The sequence below is a fragment of the Phalacrocorax aristotelis genome, unplaced genomic scaffold (assembly GCF_949628215.1).
Source record: "Phalacrocorax aristotelis unplaced genomic scaffold, bGulAri2.1 scaffold_137, whole genome shotgun sequence".
NCBI lineage: Eukaryota > Metazoa > Chordata > Aves > Suliformes > Phalacrocoracidae > Phalacrocorax > Phalacrocorax aristotelis.
The window spans coordinates 61,641-67,804 of record NW_027441325.1 but is presented as its reverse complement, the minus strand read 5'-3'; positions in this window follow the sequence as shown (position 1 = coordinate 67,804).

Below are 6,164 nucleotides of genomic sequence, written 5' to 3'. Positions count from 1 at the left end.
TGCCCTGGGATGTACTGTGGAGGAACTAGGATGTACAGGCTTGTACTGGGTTGTACCGGGTGGAACTGGCAGGGATTTGGGATGTACCAGGATCTACTGGGATGTACTGGGAGGTAACTGTTATGTACTGGGAGTGAACTGGGAGGGAACTGGGACGTACTGGTAGGGAACTGGGATGTACTGTGAGGGAACTGGGACGTAGTGTGAGGACACTGGGATGTACTGGTATGTACTGGGAGGGAAGTGTTATGTACTGAGGGGAACTGGTGCGTACTGGGATGTACTGGGATGGAACTGTGAAGTACTGGGATGTACTGGGAGTGAACTGGGAGGGAACTGGTATGTAGTAGGATGTACTGGGTGGGAACTGGGATGTACCAGGATGTACTGGGATGTACTGGGAGGGAACTGGTATGTACTGGGAGGGAACTGGGATGTAGTGGGAGGGAACTGGGAGGGAACTGGGATGTAGTGGGAGGGAACTGGTATGTACTGGGAGGGAACTGGGATGTACTGGGACATACTGGCAGGGAACTGGGATGTACTGGGAGGGGATTGGGATGTACTGGGAGGGAACTTGGATGTATTGGGAGGGAAGTGTTATGTACCAAGGGGGAACTGGGACGTACTGGGATGTAGTGGGAGTGAACTGTGAAGTACTGGGATGTACTGTGAGGGAACTGGGATGTACTGGGAGGGAACTTTAAAGTACTGGGATGTACTTAGAGGAAACTGGGAGGCAACTGGCATGTACTGGGATGTACTGGAATGGAACAGGGAGTGAACTGTGTGTGAACTGGGAGGGAACTGGGATGTACTGTGAGGGAACTGGGATGTACTGGGATGTACTGGGAGGGACTGGGAGGGATCTGGGATGTACTGGGCTGCACTGGTAGGGAACTGGGATGTACTGGGAGGAAACTGGAATGTCCCAGTTGACACCCACTTCCCTCCCAGGTTCCTCCCAGTATATCCCAGTTTCCTCCCAGTATATCCCAGTTTCCTCCCAGTACATCCCAGTAAATCCCAGTTCGCTCCCAGTACATCCCAATACATCGCCGTACATTCCAGTTCCGTTCCTGTCCATCCCAATACATCCCCGTTCCATGCCAGTACATCCCAGTTTCCTACCAGTTCATCCCCGTACATCCCAATTCCCTCCCGGTTCACTACCACTTCTTTCCCAGTGCCTCCCAATACATCCCAGTTCCGTCCCATTACATCCCAGTACATCCCAGTTCCCTCCCAGTACATCCCAGGTCCCTCCCAGTACTGGGAGGGAACTGGGATGTACTGGGAGGCACTACAATGTGCGGGGATGCCCTGGGATGTACTGTGGAGGAACTAGGATGTACAGGCTTGTACTGGGTTGTACCGGGTGGAACTGGCAGGGATTTGGGATGTACCAGGATCTACTGGGATGTACTGGGAGGTAACTGTTATGTACTGGGAGTGAACTGGGAGGTAACTGGGACGTACTGGTAGGGAACTGGGATGTACTGTGAGGGAACTGGGACGTACTGTGAGGACACTGGGATGTACTGTTATGTACTGGGAGGGAAGTGTTATGTACTGAGGGGAACTGGTGCGTACTGGGATGTACTGGGATGGAACTGTGAAGTACTGGGATGTACTGGGAGTGAACTGGGAGGGAACTGGTATGTAGTAGGATGTACTGGGTGGGAACTGGGATGTACCAGGATGTACTGGGATGTACTGGGAGGGAACTGGTATGTACTGGGAGGGAACTGGGATGTAGTGGGAGGGAACTGGGAGGGAACTGGGATGTACTGGGAGGGAACTGGGATGTACTGGGATGTACTGGCAGGGAACTGGGATGTACTGGGAGGGGATTGGGATGTACTGGGAGGGAACTTGGATGTATTGGGAGGGAAGTGTTATGTACCAAGGGGGAACTGGGACGTACTGGGATGCAGTGGGAGTGAACTGTGAAGTACTGGGATGTACTGTGAGGGAACTGGGATGTACTGGGAGGGAACTGGTATGTACTGGGATGTACTTAGAGGAAACTGGGAGGCAACTGGCATGTACTGGGATGTACTGGAATGGAACTGGGAGTGAACTGTGTGTGAACTGGGAGGGAACTGGGATGTACTGTGAGGGAACTGGGATGTACTGGGATGTACTGGGAGGGACTGGGAGGGATCTGGGATGTACTGGGAGGAAACTGGAATGTCCCAGTTGACACCCACTTCCCTCCCAGTTTCCTCCCAGTATATCCCAGTTTCCTCCCAGTATATCCCAGTTTCCTCCCAGTATATCCCAGTAAATCCCAGTTCGCTCCCAGTACATCCCAATACATCGCCGTACATTCCAGTTCCGTTCCTGTCCATCCCAATACATCCCCGTTCCATGCCAGTACATCCCAGTTTCCTACCAGTTCATCCCCGTACATCCCAATTCCCTCCCGGTTCACTACCACTTCTTTCCCAGTGCCTCCCAATACATCCCAGTTCCGTCCCATTACATCCCAGTACATCCCAGTTCCCTCCCAGTACATCCCAGTTCCCTCCCAGTACTGGGAGGGAACTGGGATGTACTGGGAGGCACTACAATGTGCGGGGATGCCCTGGGATGTACCGTGGAGGAACTAGGATGTACAGGCTTGTACTGGGTTGTACCGGGTGGAACTGGCAGGGATTTGGGATGTACCAGGATCTACTGGGATGTACTGGGAGGTAACTGTTATGTACTGGGAAGGAACAGGGAGGGAACTGGGATGTACTGGTAGGGAACTGGTATGTACTGGGAGGGAACTGGGATGTACGGGGATGTAGTGGGAGGGAACTGGGAGGGAACTGGGAGGGAAATGGAATGTACTGGGACATACTGGCAGGGAACTGGGATGTACTGGGAGGGGATTGGGACGGACTGGGAGGGAACTGGGATGTACTGGGCTGCACTGGTAGGGAACTGGGATGTACTGGGAGGAAACTGGAATGTCCCAGTTGACACCCACTTCCCTCCCAGTGCCTCCCAGTATATCCCAGTTTCCTCCCAGTATATCCCAGTTTCCTCCCAGTACATCCCAGTAAATCCCAGTTCGCTCCCAGTACATCCCAGTACATCGCAGTACATTCCAGTTCCGTTCCTGTACATCCCAATACATCCCCGTTCCATGCCAGTACATCCCAGTTTCCTACCAGTTCATCCCCGTACATCCCAATTCCCTCCCGGTTCACTACCACTTCTTTCCCAGTGCCTCCCAATACATCCCAGTTCCGTCCCATTACATCCCAGTACATCCCAGTTCCCTCCCAGTACGTCCCAGTTCCCTCCCAGTACATCCCAGGTCCCTCCCAGTACTGGGAGGGAACTGGGATGTACTGGGAGGCACTACAATGTGCGGGGATGCCCTGGGATGTACTGTGGAGGAACTAGGATGTACAGGCTTGTACTGGGTTGTACCGGGTGGAACTGGCAGGGATTTGGGATGTACCAGGATCTACTGGGATGTACTGGGAGGTAACTGTTATGTACTGGGAGTGAACTGGGAGGGAACTGGGACGTACTGGTAGGGAACTGGGATGTACTGTGAGGGAACTGGGACGTAGTGTGAGGACACTGGGATGTACTGTTATGTACTGGGAGGGAAGTGTTATGTACTGAGGGGAACTGGTGCGTACTGGGATGTACTGGGATGGAACTGTGAAGTACTGGGATGTACTGGGAGTGAACTGGGAGGGAACTGGTATGTAGTAGGATGTACTGGGTGGGAACTGGGATGTACCAGGATGTACTGGGATGTACTGGGAGGGAACTGGTATGTACTGGGAGGGAACTGGGATGTAGTGGGAGGGAACTGGGAGGGAACTGGGATGTAGTGGGAGGGAACTGGTATGTACTGGGAGGGAACTGGGATGTACTGGGACATACTGGCAGGGAACTGGGATGTACTGGGAGGGGATTGGGATGTACTGGGAGGGAACTTGGATGTATTGGGAGGGAAGTGTTATGTACCAAGGGGGAACTGGGACGTACTGGGATGTAGTGGGAGTGAACTGTGAAGTACTGGGATGTACTGTGAGGGAACTGGGATGTACTGGGAGGGAACTTTAAAGTACTGGGATGTACTTAGAGGAAACTGGGAGGCAACTGGCATGTACTGGGATGTACTGGAATGGAACAGGGAGTGAACTGTGTGTGAACTGGGAGGGAACTGGGATGTACTGTGAGGGAACTGGGATGTACTGGGATGTACTGGGAGGGACTGGGAGGGATCTGGGATGTACTGGGCTGCACTGGTAGGGAACTGGGATGTACTGGGAGGAAACTGGAATGTCCCAGTTGACACCCACTTCCCTCCCAGGTTCCTCCCAGTATATCCCAGTTTCCTCCCAGTATATCCCAGTTTCCTCCCAGTACATCCCAGTAAATCCCAGTTCGCTCCCAGTACATCCCAATACATCGCCGTACATTCCAGTTCCGTTCCTGTCCATCCCAATACATCCCCGTTCCATGCCAGTACATCCCAGTTTCCTACCAGTTCATCCCCGTACATCCCAATTCCCTCCCGGTTCACTACCACTTCTTTCCCAGTGCCTCCCAATACATCCCAGTTCCGTCCCATTACATCCCAGTACATCCCAGTTCCCTCCCAGTACATCCCAGGTCCCTCCCAGTACTGGGAGGGAACTGGGATGTACTGGGAGGCACTACAATGTGCGGGGATGCCCTGGGATGTACTGTGGAGGAACTAGGATGTACAGGCTTGTACTGGGTTGTACCGGGTGGAACTGGCAGGGATTTGGGATGTACCAGGATCTACTGGGATGTACTGGGAGGTAACTGTTATGTACTGGGAGTGAACTGGGAGGTAACTGGGACGTACTGGTAGGGAACTGGGATGTACTGTGAGGGAACTGGGACGTACTGTGAGGACACTGGGATGTACTGTTATGTACTGGGAGGGAAGTGTTATGTACTGAGGGGAACTGGTGCGTACTGGGATGTACTGGGATGGAACTGTGAAGTACTGGGATGTACTGGGAGTGAACTGGGAGGGAACTGGTATGTAGTAGGATGTACTGGGTGGGAACTGGGATGTACCAGGATGTACTGGGATGTACTGGGAGGGAACTGGTATGTACTGGGAGGGAACTGGGATGTAGTGGGAGGGAACTGGGAGGGAACTGGGATGTACTGGGAGGGAACTGGGATGTACTGGGATGTACTGGCAGGGAACTGGGATGTACTGGGAGGGGATTGGGATGTACTGGGAGGGAACTTGGATGTATTGGGAGGGAAGTGTTATGTACCAAGGGGGAACTGGGACGTACTGGGATGTAGTGGGAGTGAACTGTGAAGTACTGGGATGTACTGTGAGGGAACTGGGATGTACTGGGAGGGAACTTTAAAGTACTGGGATGTACTTAGAGGAAACTGGGAGGCAACTGGCATGTACTGGGATGTACTGGAATGGAACTGGGAGGGAACTGGGATGTACTGTGAGGGAACTGGGATGTACTGGGATGTACTGGGAGGGACTGGGAGGGATCTGGGATGTACTGGGAGGAAACTGGAATGTCCCAGTTGACACCCACTTCCCTCCCAGTTTCCTCCCAGTATATCCCAGTTTCCTCCCAGTATATCCCAGTTTCCTCCCAGTATATCCCAGTAAATCCCAGTTCGCTCCCAGTACATCCCAATACATCGCCGTACATTCCAGTTCCGTTCCTGTCCATCCCAATACATCCCCGTTCCATGCCAGTACATCCCAGTTTCCTACCAGTTCATCCCCGTACATCCCAATTCCCTCCCGGTTCACTACCACTTCTTTCCCAGTGCCTCCCAATACATCCCAGTTCCGTCCCATTACATCCCAGTACATCCCAGTTCCCTCCCAGTACATCCCAGGTCCCTCCCAGTACTGGGAGGGACCTGGGATGTACTGGGAGGCACTACAATGTGCGGGGATGCCCTGGGATGTACTGTGGAGGAACTAGGATGTACAGGCTTGTACTGGGTTGTACCGGGTGGAACTGGCAGGGATTTGGGATGTACCAGGATCTACTGGGATGTACTGGGATGTACTGGGAGGTAACTGTTATGTACTGGGAAGGAACAGGGAGGGAACTGGGATGTACTGGGAGGAAACTGGGATGTACTGTGAGGGAACTGGGACGTACTGTGAGGACACTGGG